General features: G+C 38.4%; 1 long non-coding RNA gene across 1 annotated transcript; it reads right to left on the bottom strand.

The window, feature by feature from the left end:
• Positions 1 to 13,560: 13,560 nt before the first annotated feature.
• On the bottom strand, positions 13,561 to 17,384 carry LOC120902115. Its single transcript, XR_005739374.1, has 3 exons — positions 17,050 to 17,384; positions 15,735 to 15,767; positions 13,561 to 15,295 (listed from the first exon to the last, which is right to left on the bottom strand). It is a non-coding gene; the product is annotated as an uncharacterized LOC120902115 (long non-coding RNA).
• Between the last annotated feature and the right edge of the window lie 1,838 nt (positions 17,385 to 19,222).

The raw sequence follows: 19,222 nt of genomic DNA, 5'->3' as shown, positions 1-19,222 counted from the left end.
CTCGTCATGGGTTCAAGCCCCGAATGATACCTGATACCATACGTAGGATTGACTATCCTGATATGGGGGAAATCAATAAGTTACTGAAAGCCAAGTCCGGAAGTGGTACAGGCAGGCTTTGGTCGACAACGGTTGTTGAGCCAAAAGAAGAAGAAGGATGTTTTACGGAGTTTTTCAGCGGTTCTAATACTTTTAGCACAGTTTCTACATACCTTTATGTAATAATCTGACAAATCACAAACAACGTATGAATGAATGTATTAATGAACGTCAGACAGAGTCTAGAAAGTATGCCAACTTCATCCGATTACATACTTACAGGGTTTTTATTACAGTACATAAAAACAGATTCATTGACGATTATGTTAAATTTCATTGAGTCATTTTTTAAATTTCTCACATTTGAAATGTTATAAAATAAGTCATTTCTAATGCAGTTTTGCCCTATAAACCCTAAATACATTTATGAACAACTTAATACAACGCATGTTGTGCCCCAAGGGTAGCTAACGTTTATTTCCTTTGCAGACAGAATAAACAGAAAAGTTACTACATTTGCTTCCTTGACGTTAAAAAGAACCTCGATCATTCAGCTAATGCAATCAAGATGCATTCTACATGTATAAGATACATCCTTGACGTCTTAAAGTCGCTTCATTTCGAGCTGTTTTAGTTCTTTTTACACACCTAAAACAACATTCTTTTGAACGCCATTTCCTTGATTTGTTTCGCAGATTAATGGTAAGCCAAACAGGCAAATACTTAATTTGCCACCATTAACACCTAAGAACCGGAGCCCATACTTAAAACAACATTAAATTATAGCACCTTACGAGGTACAAATGAAATAAGCAAAAAATCTTCTCCCAGTCGTATCTTAAAACAAATAGCATGCACGATTTGCAAACTGCCCAAAGCGACAGGTGCGTTTTAATTCGTGCCCCAAATCGATTTCGCATTTGATCGTTGATATCCTCTTCGAACGATCTTGCGCGGGCTGCAGCAAAAAAGTAACATAACCAGTCTCAGGAAACACACTGTCTCACTTGCAAGGTAAGCATATCGTTGCATCGTGAACCATCGTTTCACACGCCACACAACGGTTGTCAGTGCTGTCAAAGAACCATCAAAACTTTTGGCGCACCTTAAGACGCACGGATCGTTTTAGCAAACTGAATTGAAGCAAAAACTACAACAGTACAACTACACTTAAAGAGAAGCATGGAAATGGGCACAGTCGCTATGGTACATGTGAGCGAGAAACAGTTTGAGTTCAGATTGTCTTGATCCGATTATTTTTTATGCAGAATTTGGCAAGGATTTTCGATCTCGAAGGAAAGGGTGTGCAATGAATCCAGTTGAAATGCATTCATGAACATAGTGCGTGTGATTGTTATGTTATGTTTGAGAAATAGTGATGTATCCAACGATTTAAATAATATCGTGAAAACAAACTTTCATTAAGAGAACAAAACTTTAATGAAGACAAGCATGCCGAATCCCATTGAGCTTAAATTTATCACCATTTTATTAAAACTCATTTAACTCAATATTCGAGCAACACTTCACTTGACTTTACTTAAAGTCAGCAGATAAGACGCTGGCCAAAACGTAAGTGTTCCACGTAATCCAAGTACAAATTCCAAGTCCTTGCTATGTTGGGTCAGTTCTGACGATAAACGATTGACGTTTGAAATCAATAAAACCTGACCAGTGTTTCAGGTGCATTCATTCAATAAAGTACTGAGATATGATTTTTAATAAGTACATAATGTTCAAAACCTTTAATAAAATCTGAAATGAAATGTAATAGTTTTCATTGATGAAAAAATGGAGTATATACGGAGTTTGTTATATTGAATAAATATACTATAGGAGCGTCCAGGAGGACCTGGTGATTTATAGGCGACGGTTCTATAACGAAGAACGGGTTCGATTCCAATTCAAATAACAATACTTTCTAATACTAATCTATTCGAAGGCTCTTCTACACATATTAACTAAATATGGTGGTTGTGATTTCATTCTACATAGCAAAATGTCGTAGGACGTGTCAGATCATAAGTACTGGGTTTCCGTAGGAATGCTTATTTCTCTAAATTTATTTCCATAATACTTTAGCATTACATAATTCACAATGAATTAAGCTCATGATATGATGTACTAAATTGTAAATTTTATCAAAAAATCCCGACAATTAAATAATAATGATTGCTATTAAGTAAGCAGTAACAAACAACATTAAAAAAGAAATTATACAGAATCTAAGGAACAGAAGCAGAAAAATAATGTAATACTTCACTTTTTTTGTTATTTACATATTTATTATTCTGCCTAAATGAAACATGAACCATGTCAGCATCAAACAAATTTGCGTAATTCATACCAATAAATCACACTTTTTTAAATTAACTCTCCTGTTAAACACAAAGCACGAGATTCGATCAGTTTGATTAACCCAACGGTCCAAAAGTAATGTTGCGCCTGAGGAAAAGGGTTCAAGAAACTCGACCAACAGCAGGTACGATCCGTTCTGTTTGTCCAGAGCCAATGGCCTTCGAAAATTCGAACGAAATCTAATGGCCAATATATTACCAACGAAACAAGAAACCAACGCCAAAAGCAAAGCACTGAAAGGCTGCAAAGCAAAGTAGTGCATTCCGTCGGTGCACCGGCAGGTTTCGTTTACCTTGAAGCTTTCAGAATAAAACAAAAAGCATACCAAATTTACCTCATGCCAATAGAACTTGCGAGTTCCTTCGCAGGCTTTGCTTACAAAGTTTGGAGTTGGATTCGTTCTGGTCACACCATTTACAGCAATATCACGAGTTTAAAGGTGCGTTTGGCTGCCAAGAATCATGGAACACTATTTTTTTTTTTTTGATCAATTTTGTTTTACGTTTAAAAGTTCGGAAAAAATGCATCTAACGAAGCACGCGGGAACATTGCGTTCGATTTTGTTTTCCTTTCCTACCAACATTCTTTATTTTATGCTTCCTTCTCATTGAGAACACAGCGCAGTGAATGCATGGTTGCTTTGTAGGCAGACACAACACGATCGCCACTTTTTCGGTGGGTGCACTCGTTATGGTAATTATATATGACATTACTGCACTTGCCGTACAAACGCATGTGTTATCGGAAACGCATTGCCTGACTGAGCTGCAGCACGGACGAAAATAAAAACCGGAGGCGAAACTACTTCACTGAACGCACATATTTGCACGCAACGAGTCTCAGTGCGAGTAAATTTTCGTTTTACGCCATAAAATTATGATCCCAGTGGTAAGGGCGGTCGAACAACATGTAAATGGCAAACACTGTACCACCGTTTCCGACTAATGGTGACCATTTAGGAACACGCAGCCTTTATGCGGGTGATCAATGCATTTGCTATCTGCCAACCGTACAATATTTGAAAACGATCAACAAAAAACACACGCAACTGCAATAGCGATGGTGCACCGGTTAGAATTGGCACCTTTTTAAATGGTGTGCAGAACGCATGAACGATAACGCTGCACGAAGGGGAACGATTTTACGTTATAATGGTCTGTAAAAGGAAGGCGTTTGGAAAGACTGTATGGGATAAGACTGGCAAGGCGGTGGTCATAAATGGCTGGGTAAACGCGTGCTACAAATTGGTCGTTACTTTAATCGATTCCATGGCATCCGAAAGTTATCCTTTCGTTACTTTTTGGCTGCAAATAGAATCTTTCTAACGTTATGGACATCGGAGTTTTTTCTACTATTTGTAAGTTTTGTACAATTTGGATGCATTAAATTGCATGGATGCATGAATTTAAAAGTTTTTCAAAACTGTAATTATTGTAACAAGAAATAGCTTGGTTCAAAGCGTGTAAGCATGTTTTTCAATTCCACTTTAATTCCACGCATGGCTTTAAACTGTTACATTCGAAACTGACTTGGAAAACCCTGTAACTGTGGCTTTACATTAAATGAACAAACAAAAGAGATATTAGTTTTCACTACAACTAATAAAAAAGTGCTACAAAGTAATAAAAGATTAATTGCTCAATTGTTAGCTAACATAGCAGAAAATTTATTTAAAAAATAAAATTATTTAACTCATTTTTTTTTAATTTGACTATAACCTTCCGTTACCTTCCTAAAAAGTGGTATAAAATTGCATAAATCATAAAAAATCGAGGGCTTTTTATATTTTGCTTCCTACCAAAGAATAAAACTGATATTTGTTACACTTTTCAACTAGATAATGATTAACGTTCTCTTTTCGCATGTAGCAACTACGAATGCTTTATTTCCACCAATTCTCGTTTCTGTCATGATATCTAAAACCGTACTTTAAGATCAAAGAACAAATGCTTTCATGTTTCATTTTGAGTAATGGCTGGTTGGTTGGTTGGTGGTGTTTCATTAAATGTTTCTCCCAACTCTATAGAACGTAATCGACACAGACAGTCTATAACTCGTTCCAAATGGTACTGTGTGTGTTCAATGGGTAATGTTACAATTGGGACTCGACCGACTGCAGTTGTGAATATTATTTATTTTTCCCACCTAGAAATGAAATATTTATTGTTTAACTTACTTGAATTTGTTCATAGTGCACAACCCAAATACCTTCCCTCCGACCACTACACCCAAATTGTTGCACAACTTCACTGAAGCTACCACTAGGCTTGCACAGTTTCGTTTACCAAAGGAATTTGGACCAGCTCCCATCGATTTTTTGTAAACCACTGTCTACGGTGGAAGTAGCCCTCATAACTCTTTTCAAGCCCATAATTTGCATCGTTCCGTATTGCTGGCCCCACCGTCCTATCGGGCGACAGTGGCATTGCAAGTTTAAGGCACAAATTATGGGACACCTACAACAGACTGACCCCCTTGGCTTGGTCGTACGAAAAAGCCACTTAGTCCAGCGATCGGTGGATTACGAGCGAATGAGAGATTTTTGACACATGGATAATGCACTTCTAAATTGCATTTACTCTTACCTACGGTATGCACATTTGAGAAATCGATCGCAAATGACGTTTACGCTTTGTCTAGTCGAAAAGAAGGGCGCTTAGTAGGCTGGAAGATATTTCTAAGCATTTTTCAAATACTTCTCTAATTAGGTCTATTTTAAGCTTAAGGAATTATGAATCTGATGCCTCAAGGTTTTAATTGGGTATTTCATTCTTATCTTGTACTATTTTTTGTTATTATATAGGTATTTATCTGGATGCAATATTCATTAACCTTACAGTCAGGCACAACCCATTTTCATTGAATAGCCTCTACCAGCTAAAACTATATTTCTAAAATTTGTGCAAGAAAAAACGATAGAGCAGTTTTTGTTAAATCCATTTAAGGAATAAACTGCCAAATAAGCAAATTGCATTACAATAACGATATTACACCAATATTCTATTACCTAATGCGTGCAACATCATTTCATCCTAAACATTACAGATAGACCAGCACCGATCGCATACAGCGATCGATCACGTTTAACCTTTGACATCGTTTATCGAATGGTATTTATTTATCCTCGAGCTCCTTCAGTGCAATAACTAAATAATAGCATTCTATCTATGTAGTAAATGCATCAGCAAAATGACCACCTCCAACTAGACAGAATAGCATCGCCCAACATTATGAAGAACTACAACGCCCCGCGCACACTGAAAGCGGCGAACCCCGTGTACAGCAAGTATCTTTCGCGATCTCCGGTAGCCGTTGCATTGCAGTGGTACGTTTCTGATCGCCGTAGGGTACCACTTTGTTCCCAGCGAAGACTCGACGATGAGCGGGAAAGTCGTGCTCACCTGTTCCGACCTTGGACTACGATAGGGTTCCTAACGAATTGAACTAGCCGCACAGCACTGTCAGATGACATTTACAAAGCGTCTCTAAAGACAACGCGATTGTGGAAAATTAAAGCATATCATGAGACGGGTGGAAACCCGGGACCGAATCCAACACACATCCGCTCGCACGACATTAATTTCAAGCGAAGCAGTGAAGGTTTTTAATCGAACCTTTTTTGAAAAATGATTTTCCTCCTTCTATGCCACTGTGCGGAGAGCACAATGGAAACCTTCCAAACCGTTTGTGTGTTACATTACATCATGCCACACGCGTTGCGTGTTCGTTCATGTGTCTTCGATAATAGTTGTCAGTTCAAACCGTACTAAGCGAGTGGTGAACAGTGATTAATACACCTCCAACGGGCATTCCCTTCAATTATCGATGAATGAATTGATTGCACCTCGTGCAATATGCGCAACCTTACGCGCAAACAAACAAAAAAAGCACACGGCCACCGTAGCAATACATCATGCAGCCTCCGTTTGTGTTGCGGATTATCTAAAGCAATTCCGAATGTGTCCATTTACGGGATCGCATTCAGGGATCTGTGATCGTGAACAGCGATACAACGTAACGATTGATGTGCAATCCATGAGTGACAGTGAACTTGAGTAGTTACATTTCTCTTTCTTCAACCCAGTTTTGGAGCATCGCAAATCATCTATTTCACGGACATGTCTGGACCTTAAACGATTCTCCTAAAGCAGTAAATAATGCCGAAGCAATAACCATCGAACTGAAGTAACGTAGTAGAAGAAATGTAATCGCACGTGAAACTTGTTTTGGAAAACGCTATAAACAAGTATATTTATCATTATTCAGTATTGCATAAAAGGAAGGTGTGTTGAATATGCAAAGTTTTAATGGATTGGAACTGTTGCATACTGTCAAATCATGACCAATTGAACCCTCAAAGCTCTAATGTACAAAAATAGAATGCATTATGTTGAACACTTCATCTCAACCTAATTAAATTCAAATTAAATTAAATCTAGCCGCAAATTTAATAAACTTACAAACATTCACTACACTCATCACCCAATCCATTGCACAAAAATCACTCCAGAGCCCTCTAGAATGATTAATCACCACAAATGGACTCGACTTAGCTCATACGCACCAGCCTAAGCCGCTTCAAAACGGTAGAATAGGAGGAAAACGTTTAAGCAGAGCAAGGTTGTCTTCATGGCGGATGTTGGCGCTCCTCAATTTTAGCGCGGATCGTAAAACTCAACGCTCTAATATGGTCCACCGTATCGTATGTTTGATTTTTGGTTCCGTGATTTGTGTGCTCGGCTATAAATCATGCGCAACAGATTGGTTCCTTTATTTTGCTTTTTTTTTTTCTTTGAGTGGTCATGTTGGCGCTTAACGTTATTCCATTTTTTATGTGTATCGCCGTGCTAAGTAATTGTAGCCTGCGTCTAAGTGATAGGTGTGAACGAAGGATTAAATTTTAATTCCTCTAGCAGATACAAGCTAACTCATGTATAGAAGTGAGACATAACTATAAACATATAATGAATAGATATTTGTCTATGTTTGAGTTAATTCTTTAAAAAATTCTTATTTTTTTACATGAACCTCAGAATGAAAATCTCAATTATTTTGATTAATCACTAACTCAAACCAAACTAATCATCGCAGTACAATTCGTTCACATGTTTCCGCAAACAAAAAGCAATTCAGTTTCATTCAGCGACTATTCACCACCATTAAGCAAGCGCGATTGAGAATACTCACCACAAACCAGACAGCTTCCCCAACACTTGATAGCGCCTTAATTTATGCTAACACTCCAGCGCTAACATCCAACACTAACCAAAGGCGCAAAAATGACATCTTTCGTCCAGCAGCAAAACGTACAGCACTCCTAAGTAAAAAAACACTGGACACAAAAGTGCTCCAAGAGGCTGCACATGGTGCCAACGGTAATTTCTCTCACTTTCCTCTATCTCGTGCGTTGTGCAGAACTTTTTCTTCTATATGGCCCTTTTCCCAAGGATATATGGATATCCCTGCTTGTGCAATATAGACTGTACGGCAAAACTTCAGCTCGTTTGGGGCTACGGTGTGAGAAAATCTACCACCTTATCCGGTAAAATAAATTATCTCATAATTTTTACTCACTGTCGTTACGGATAAAGCTACGAATTTGTGTTGTGGCGTGTGTCTCCAAGGAAGCGACAAATGAAACACAGTTTTCTCACTCCCGCCACGTCTGCGGGAGCGTGGCTACTGAGTATGCATGTGGCCATAAATTAAAACCTGCTGGCGCTAATGTCTCCTAGGTGCTTGTAGAAACTCATTCATACACGGGCACACGAACAGTAGCAAAATCGCTTGACAATGTCATTTTTTTCTTGTCTGATGTCTCAAACTAAGAAAAGAAATAAAAACCAACCAGAGTCCAATGCTCATCTTTACAAGCGTCACAAGCGTCTTAAAGCTGAATGACAAAACTGACGGTGATTTGTACCAAAATAAGTTTGAGTTGAAAAAATAGTCTCCCCTACTTGACTAGCTAACCTCCATGGTTTCAGCTGCAACAACAACGGAATATAATCGACACACTACCACAGCACCATCGTAGATTATTATCATCCTCTACTTTACTTCCGAAGAACTTCCGGCTAGCTTTAAGTGGGCTACTACCGAGATGTATAAGTTACTACGAGTCGCGGCATAGTCGATAGCAAACTTAGTAAACATCGTTCACACTTTGTCGTAAGTAGCTCCAGCATAAAAATATGCGATATTGGCTGCTTGTGCAGTCATGATTTTGCTAATGTGGTTAGATTTTATAATTGTTTTTCGAACCCGTCAAACTTTTTGCAAACAATGCTTGTGCACACAATACTGTTTATCATCAAATTTAGATTTGACATTTTTACGAAAAACTACATTTAGGAGCTCATTTTCTCATCACAAAAAAAAATGCTTCAATTGTTCATGTTAATCACAATGGTTATCGATTTGTCTTTTCATAAGGTTATTATTTCATGAATAAATACGATCAAACTAATAAAAGTAGACACAGCAAATCAATTTATCGAAAGCACATGACTGAGCTACATAATGATACGCACATAGTATCACATAGTCTCACAATCAAGTCCAACACTCAATATCCTCTGTAATACTAATCTTTCTCAAGGCCAGTACTAAATAAACGATTTACATGTTACTCCACACCATGCAGGAATCAACAGTACATTTACAGTTGTCTATTATTTTATTTTCTGATCGAACGTACGAGCTTGTTGCGTAAAATCGTTCACACGGCCAATAATTCTAATAATAATACCATATATTAACCCTCTACATATAACCGTCAGCAATGCTTACACAAATGGTGATCATATCTCAACCTAGCACCGGGGGTGGTTACGAAGGCTTAGCAAACGTCTTCATGGTAAGACACTCTAATGAATTCATTGGCACGTACTGAGACACTGTTTAAATGCACATCCACAAATGATTCGAAAATAAAGCAAGAAACCCAATCGGCTTGTCGGGCTAACCACCGGACATGTTTGCTGCAGGATATCATAATCCAGCAAGCCGTCTAAGAAACACACTAATACATACAAAGGGTAAAGGTGGGAGGAACCTTTTACTCCCTCTAGAAACAAAGCCTCAAAAAAGGTATGTCCGAGTACAATGGAAGGCTAACAAACAGCCCAACGCTCCACAAAATGGCCAAACAAAAGGGTCACACTACGTAAATTTAACCATCTTCATTAAAGGATTAGTGCCGTCCTAAAACGTTCTGCTATGCACTCTGCAGCTTTAGCACCAGGGAAACAAAGGACATTAAGTACTCTTGCGCTTCTGAAACGATAATCCTCTGCTTCTACTCTTTCAGTGCAAGAAAATTGAGCATGTGCAACACCTTCAGAGCTCAAATTGATTGAAATGTCTTGCTCCATGGTCGTTTACGAAAGTTTACGAGCTTTGATAGTCGTTAGAATGAAAGGAATGGAAATGTTATCTTTCTGTTAGTCGAACAGATGTCAGTGATGTTCCTGATAGTTATATATTTCGTAATGCTACTTTTTAAACAACGTTCATCGCTCAAGTGAAAATAAATCTATATAGAAACAAATGTTGCTAAAGCATTTTACATGTATCTATTTTGTTTTTTTCTCCATCTTAACGGTATCTACTTTATTCTATAGATGCAGTAGAGAGCTCGCTCAATGAAAATCATACAATATTTTTAGTCTGTTCAATTGTTGTTGATATCTATTCTCTAGATTTTAATGGTTATAGAGATATAGTCTATTCAATGGTTGTTATCTTACAACATTAAAAAGTACAAATAAGCAAGTATAATAAGCATGCAATGTTTTCTTATACAATTCTCTCCAACCGCAGACAACAAGCAGTTAAACACTCAGACATATTTTTCCAATTTTACGCCAGTTGCCTCGCCTTCCCCATTTACACGCATTATCAGATTCACTTTTCGTCTCTCAAACCAACAACGAATAATTCACGCTCTGTTTTTTCCCACATACACACATGTCGGAAAAGCGATTCTTTCAGTTTTGCAGATGGCGCCATAAACTATAACAAGCGTATGGCTCCGGCTTTATGACCGATACAAAACAAATTTTCCGATCGATTGCACACTTTTATAGGGGTGCTCGCTTCAGATGGCGCACAGAAAACCCCGAAGGACAGCGGCCTTTGCCAGGACTGCGGTTGCGAGACCATACAAAACCAACTAGCAGTAAAGTTCATAGACTTGGGATGGCCTGAGTGGGAACCAAAACGCAATAATAAAAATTCCCCAATCGCAAACAAAACAAACTCCCAGCATAACCCCGTGCGGCTGTTTCTAGCATACATTATAGCAATACTGGCACACGTACACGCATTATTTAATGCTGGAAGGAAAAACAAAACCTCGAAAAAATTATTCATCACAAGAGTGAATTCTTTGCGAACTCGCCTGTGGTTACAGCAATCGGACATTATTAGCTGGTTGTTTGGAAGGAACAACACAGAGTGCAAAATGTTTGGGCAATCGTAAATCTACGCATGGTACGTTAGTTTTTTTTTACACTATGCCTAGATGGTAGTATTCTATGTTTCTTCAGACATTACTCTCAACATTCTATTAGGTAATCGTTAAAACAGATGCATGCAATATGCGTTAAATTAACTACTTGTGTTTTGCTTTATGATGAAAGGAGTGAAGTTAGAAAAAGTTTGCTATTTTATTAGGTTTAATTAATTCTATGGATATTCTCATGCATTGTATTACATTTTAATAATCTATATTTATTGTCATTTTTATTCCAACATCTATTCAAACTATTTATTAAATTCCAAATAAATAGACAATAACTAATCTTGATAAAACTAAAAAAATCATCCGTAACCGTGCACGCTTTTACCTTTCACAAAAAGCTAACTGGATATTCACCAAAAAAAAAATAGGAATGTCCAGACACTAAGCGCCTAGAACACCAGGCGAACATCAATCGCTAAAGTCGTAAGCTGTAAGGAATTCGTACCGATTGGTTATTTATGATGCTATCTAAGATTTATGTGTTTCTCGGCCTTTTCGCTGATTCACCGCGTGGAAAGCAATAACCAAGCTGAGCACGAAATAGCGCGTCAAAAACAATACCAGCAAGACGCATAAACGCTCCAGTTGTGCTTATACAGTGGTGGTCGCCTAAAGTCGGACACCTCATATTTTCACCTATTTTTTCAAATTTGCGAATTTCTGGCCAGTTTGTTAAATGGAAAACAAATTGAACCTTAATGTATTATTACAATCTTTTAAAAAAAGGATCTTTTTGATGACATCGCCACATTGTTGTATAGCAGCGATGTCAAACTCATTTGACTCTGTCGGTCAAAATGCTACTGAAAATAGTAATAAGGGCTGCAGTCTAGTTTTTTATGATATTAAATGAAACAAAAATCAGATCTTAAGTATTTCTTTTCATTTCATTTTGAGATAGTAATTATGTTGCAATAGTTAAAACTTTGATGTAAAATATAGTAAAAAAATATATCACATAGTTTTCAAATACACTTCTGATATTTCCAAAATTTCCACAGCTTTGTGCCAACAAACAAGATAAGTACGCAAAGATAATGACAAAAATTGGTCGTGAGTAACTATTTTGGTTTATTCAATACAGAATATTGGTATCATTTTGATTATCAATATTTTTGAGCTGGTATTGTTTGTGAACAGTATTTCGTTTGTAACAACCTATCAAAAGTAACACGTGTTTGTGCTGACATCTGATTTCATCTGTTTTCTAAACGTTTTGCAAAAGTAAAATGTTCTAAGCTGCAAATATACCTAAAGAAGTCTCGACCTTTCTACGATTCACAATTCCAAACAATAGGCCACAAAGTTTTGAGGCTTGGGTATTAAATTTCTGTTGGTTAAGTGATTTTGTGATTATTTTTTTCAAAATCCTTTTCTTATAGAATTTACTTTTTTTGTCACCAATCCTACCTAACCTTAATACCTTGAGTACTACCTTGAATTTAAAAAAAATGTTCAAAAACCACATACAGATGCGTAGGATACGTAGGGCGTAGGGTTTATTACATTTGTATGACTTTGAAGCTAAAATGCGAGTTGTTTCTTTAAAAAAATATTCATCAAAAATTTGTTGCTAGCCAATGTATTCATCGGAAAGGGTATTTCATTTTTTAACCATTTTACTATAAAATTGTCTGGAATTGAATGCTCATTTTTATCAATATAAACAGTTTGTGGAATTCTTTTTTTTTTTCTTGTGTTTGCAAGCATAAGAAAACAGGTACGATAAAATATCGACAAGGTTTTATGACATTGTATGATCTGACAATTTGTAGACAAACCTGGGAAGTTGAATATCTCTTGAAATTTCGGGAGTTTGGAATAGACTGTCATGTACTGTAAAAGCAGAAATGCTTCTACAATTAATTTTTAGCTCAACCGGTCGCGGGCCATACCGAAAGACCTCGCAGGCCATTTCTGTTGTATAGTTTCGTCTTTTACCTATCTTTAACTAACGTATTGTGTGGAAAAAAACTGACAAAATCTTTATCATTACTTCATGCCGGATACTTCTAACAAATTTAATTACCTTGAAATTACGAATACTGATAGTCATTTAATTACAATAATTCCCCTTCAAAACTATTCAGCTATTTCGGACTGAAAAGCGCTTGACCAAGGTTATATAATACGCACATGACCTTTTTCTTTCATTTATTTTCCGATACGTATTTCCCGAAAATGTTTAAGATATTGGCCTGATTTTGTGCAGGAACATCAGCTGAAGAGTTTTCCGATAAGTAGTTTAATAACAGACCAGGATGTCCAAAGTCACCGAACAGGTTAAAATATAAGGTTGCCGACTTTACGTGGCTGCCACTGTAGATTTATTGAGTCCTACGCTTTTTTCGGCATGTCTTCTCAATCTTGTTGGGCATGTCTTTAATGCGTAAGAAACAGTCAATGCTTACTTTAATTTCATTACAGTCAAACAGATACAGTGTAACATGTCTCCATCTATAGGTGAACAAAAGATTTGTTTTCGATGATACTGAAAGTTTTTATGCCAATGGCCATTATAATTATAATGACATAATAATAATAACGTACAACGTTGAGTAACTGATTATTTTTTCAAAATAATTTATTATACTTTTATTATTTCAAAATGAATAATTTATAGTAAATTTGGATAGTTATCAATAATATTTATCAATTTTGTAAAACGTTACCGGCCCAATCAACAGTCATCATACAGCGACCAATTTTCTCTATTCAAGAGAATTATTTGAATTTTTATTTGACTTATACAAGTGTTTTGTTATGCCTAACGACTGTTGCGTATTTTCTCAAGTAGTAAGGATATGGTGTTGCTAGCGTCAACTAGATTATATATAAATTGTTGATTTTCCTATTTTTTTATCATTCTTATTTCATTGTATTTTTTCTATTCGGAAGTAATTGACGTAAACCGGTTTATTTCAGCTATCCCGTTTTTTTTCGGATCACTCAGAGAACACGTGCTAGAGTTTTAATAACGCTTTCTGATTTTTTTAATCCATATTTGGCCTTTCTTAAATTGCCGGATACATTATACTTTGTAGATCCTTCACCAGAACTCCCTCCAAACCCATACTTCGAACTCTACTCAAACTGCGTTGCCTACTATCTGCTGAATGCTGTTGCTACAAAGCTGCTACTACACACTAAATTCATTATAGCTTGCCATTCTACGACCGTGACCTCAGGTTTGTCCTGCGCTGCTCTTTCCTCAGAAATTCTGCCCCATACTAAGCTCAGGACAACCACAAACAAACCCGACCCTGATTAATCACTCCCGAGACGTTCGATTGTGTTGCTACGGTTCGCGCGTTCAGTAGCGTACAGTGCAAATTCAATTACACCAACCCCGTGGGATATCTCGGGAGGCATTAAAGTGTTTAATGAGGCATAGAAGGGAAATCTTCCTCCCCATAGTACAATATCAAACGATCCTTCCGTTCCGGTTGAAGGAGATTTGTGGTGGCCGGTCGAGTGATTCGGATAAGCAACAAATGACCGTACGAAAAAAAGGCAAAAAAGGTCATTCAGCGTCCCTGCTTGGGACTGCTTAGAAAGTGAAAAGAATGCTAAACTTTTACGAAACGATTCAAGTGAAGAGCAAGGACCTGAATGAATGTGACCAGTGAGCTTTCAAATAGAGAATATTATGTATTGGAATTATTTCGAGCCATTCTACGGAAGGATTATCGGGTTGGCGGGTGGGACACCAAATCGATTGGGTCTACGGCGAAATTTGACCGCGTTGGCTCGGTGGCGTTTATTAAATTGCTCATCGATATGATTAAGGAATTTAATTAAATCAACAACTTCCAGGGCACGACGGTATGCGGTATAGAACGATGATAACGATGTGGATGATACCGCACGGCCTCCGTTAACGATAAACTACCCTAACGAACGAGCCCCTAAATCCTACCGTATGAACAGCATTACCGTAGGGTAATAAACGCGGCATCATAAAATTTGTGCGTTGGCGGCTTTAGTTCTGCAACATATTCCGCTCATCAGTACGGCCACTTGCATCCTTTCACAGTAAGGTGCGGTGGGAAGATTCTAATTAAAACAGAAACATATCCTTGAACGCTGGGCGATCATAAATCTTAAGGCTATACGGGTCCGAGGGCTGGCGGTGCAGGAATATTTCGGAACAGATGCTGGAATAGTAGTAGCAGCAGCAGCAGCTTCTATTATAGGGAGGCCCGTTTTACTGTTCTTGAGCGCCATTCTGTGGTCGGTGCTAAATCAATTATCGAGCCGCGTTGCCAAGCAATGTGGGCTTAATACCCGTTGACTAGCGCTTGATGTAATGAAATATACCGCATTTCAGGCGAAAAGCTTACCGAAACCGTTTTCACTGAAACGATTCAACTGTGCAAAATGCAAAGCAATCAAAGAATTTATTAATTTCAGTGAGTCGAGACGATACAAAATGCAACACAATTTACCAAACATATTTTGGGCTGTGCTGTGCCGATACTTGAGGAAGTGTTTCGTTTTATATTGTAATATCAATATAACATTATATCATACATATTGAAATATTTATAAAAATGCTTCAAAAAGGGTCTAATGTTTTGCTACGACATATATTTGGTGTCGAAGGCACAATTAGCTATATCGGTACCTAGCAATAGATGAACCGGCATCATGAGCCATTATTACATTATATTATATGCAGGCCGTTTAATTATCCAAGTGGCAATAACCATGTCAAAGGCATTTGCATGTAAATGGAAATGTGAAATAATCAAGTGCAATATATAAAGAATCTTATTACTAATTTAAAATGTATGGCTATTTCCCTTACCATTTTTAAACAAACTCCTGGATGCACTGGCTTCTGCAAAGGCAGAGAGAATTTTCAAATAATTAAGTAACTAGTAGTGTTGGGTCATACGATTCATTCCCGGAGTCGGGTGCGAGCCAGCCGAAATCGATTCCGACCCGTGGGTGCAGCGGGTGCACTAGGTCGGAGTTGGAATCAAATACGACCCGCGGGTGCAATGAGTTCGGGTCGACACGAAAGATCAGTAGGTGCGAGAAAGCATAAGCGACTCCGACCCGTTGGTGCAACGAGTTCGGGTCGGGTCGGGCCGCGGTAGGTTCAGTTTGACCCGAGGGTGCAGCGAGTTCGGGTCGACACGAAAGATCAGTAGGTGCGAGAAAGCATAAGCGACTCCGACCCGTTGGTGCAACGAGTTCGGGTCGGGTCGGGCCACGGTAGGTTCATTTTGACCCAAGGGTGCAACGAGTTCGGGTCGACCCGAAAGATCAGTAGGTGCGAGAAAGCATAAGCGACTCCGACCCGTTGGTGCAACGAGTTCGGGTCGGGTCGAGTCAAGATCGGAATATACCACGTACCAGCAACTAGCCCATTCAGCAAACCTAGCTGCTGGTTCTTTTATTTGGCGAGTCTGGTCAAGTTTAGTTTTTTTGCACACCTATCGTGTGCGAAATGATCTATTATCCTATCATCTAATCACACATGCATTAAATGAAAAAGATTGCTAAAAAAAAAATCTTATTTCAAATATCTCACAATACATTCGTTCAGTGATCGCTAACAAACATCGTCCCATATTGAATGCCATAATGAAAATGTTACTTACTCAACACCAATTACTTAGCACTTTTTAAACTCGGCACTACATTCTCTACGAGTGAGATTGGAGCCATACCCTCGTTCGTACGACCCTGATCTTGATCTTAAACTATTCGTTGTACGGATTTACAAATAATCATCGTACCAGCGGTAGGTGACAGAACAAGCATCACACAATTAGCAAACGACCGCTAACACGGAATAATAAATACTTCCACAAAGGTTTCACGCCGAGACAGGTTTTGTCAATAAAGCACCAAAATCAACTCACCCTGCCGCCCGTTCATCAAACGATGTACACAAACAGATGAATTTTTAGCCAGTACTTTGCTGATAGGTGTCGTGCCGGCTAGATAAACTTCTGTGTAATTGTTTATAGCCGTCTAAAACTAAAAAAATCTGCTGAAGGACGAATCACAATCTAACCAGCGATGCACATAAACCGACAGTGAATTCTGTTTTATTTCACCATCTCATCTGCCGCCTCCAGTGTAGCTTAAATTGTAATAAAACTACTCACCCATACCGGTGCCACTCACGTTCACCTCACGTGCTGCAAACGTTTCAGCTACGTCAGTCAACCTTCAATCGATGGCTTAGTCTAGTCTAGCCAGATTCCCTTTTCAACGGTGAAGAACGATCTGTTCCATTTCTAGACTACTCCGTTCCACAGCGTAGCACTGTTGTGTCATGTCAACAGACGCTAAATAGCTGGTCATAATAACATAAAAATCGGACCACCCGACATGCGATTGTCATTTTAGGGCTTGTCTATGACCTACGGATCGCAAAAGTATGAAACATATGCAGCGAGGGATAAGTGTTTGGAATGTAGCAGTCAAAAAGCTATGGTGTGTTGACGCAATAACTTTATGAAGGTTAATACATATATTTTATAAATTCAACTACTTTAGTCATATGACAAATTTTCTCTTTTTATGATGAGAAGCAATTAATCTATGTTGGAGAGCTTTAGAAATTTTATTTATTTATTATCGTATCAAAACGACTTTAACGATTTTAACGTTTCTCATTAGCTAAAGGTAACGTAAATATGACCCTCAACAACGCTTGGGTTTAGAGTAATTACTCGGTACTAAATTACTCGTAACATTGAACAAAAATTCCGAGTTTCAGGTTAAATTCCATGCATATACAGTACATCATACTCCATATCTCTACAATCATATTGACTTCAAAAATACAAAAAATCCTTCATACAACTATGATTGAAATGCTCGAAACTTATCAAGTTGCTGTATAATTAAACTACAAGCAATTTACTTACTCCAGCTCCAACCTACCATATCCTGCCTTCTAAGAGCGTCACCTGCTGGGATCACGTTTACGCAAAAAGCCATTCATTCACCACGCGGTCTATCGTGTCTGTTGTGTGCCGACGGTACCATCATACATTCTGACAGCTTCAAAATGAAGCGCCGCCGCTTCCTCGCTGCAATTGACAGCCGATTGAGCTAACGTCAGTGCGAATCCCTGCCGCCGAATGCATCCACTAAGCTCTTTCGGCTGCGTTATCAGTGCGGACCGAGAAGTGAGGTGATGCCGCTTCTTTGCGAAGCGTTATGAAGCGCACTCTAATGCCAAACAGTGACCATGTCCGCGTCCGCTTAAAGCTGTCAATGTCTACAAACATACAGCATCCTCCGTGTGAAGCTAAGCACCAATTCTACCGTTTTCCTTCACGCCCTCTCTTTCACACTTGCCGTCATTCATGAACCGCACATGAGGGCAGTGCATTGGAAACCATTATAACCTGCACGAGGATGTATTAGCAGAATTTCCACCGATAGGTTTGGCGATATCCTCGCTCTGCAACCATGTCTGTTCATTTCAAATCGAACCAAAGATTAATTTATCCAGCCTATATGCCTAGAGCGCTGTTGAACGTGGTCAAACATAAATCTAACCTTCGATTACCATTTAACATACGGTACCCGGTACGGTACGGTACGGTACACACACCGTATTATTCGCGGGACAAATTTAGTGGCTACGAATTAGTGGTTTTTAAGAACCCCTCAAGATACAGTATGATCTGGCTTCTCTTCGGGTCAATTTAGCTGCAATTAGCAACGGTAACGTGGTAACATTGGGTCGATTTATCGGGAATGTACACTGGCACACACCGGCGTCCATTATCTAGGCAGGTACGCTGATTGCTCAATTTAACTGTTAACGTGTAGTCCTGGATAGCACTCATTACGGGGATATATTCAACATCAAAGGTTCAGGCATTGCATCGTTTACGATGCATGATTATAGCAGGATCCGTTACCAAGTGCAAGAGAGCTTGCAATACATTGTGTCTGGTAATTAGTACGAGTCTACATACAAATACGAATGGCTGTATCATTAAATTATCCACAAAAATGTATTACCCGAAATATTAAGCACACATTCAATGTAAAGGCTTATTCTGTTTTCTTTTTTATTTCATTGTCTTAAAACACTATCACTATTTTACTCATTAAAACCGGAAAAGCTCATCACGATTCCTACACGTGATGTTTACTTGCATCTAGGTAATCGTAAGAACAAAATAAGCACACGGGGCGCTGCTGTTACCACCCACTAACAGTAAATGCTTTCGTTAATGCGCTTGATGCCCACATCAAATATCCCCTACCAGTTTTTAATGTCCGGTACATCCCCCTGAACACCTAACCTTCTGC

The sequence above is a fragment of the Anopheles arabiensis genome, chromosome 3 (genome assembly GCF_016920715.1).
Source record: "Anopheles arabiensis isolate DONGOLA chromosome 3, AaraD3, whole genome shotgun sequence".
Lineage (NCBI taxonomy): Eukaryota > Metazoa > Arthropoda > Insecta > Diptera > Culicidae > Anopheles > Anopheles arabiensis.
Note: the sequence above shows the minus strand (reverse complement) of the source record. Positions and strands in the feature narration are given on the sequence as shown.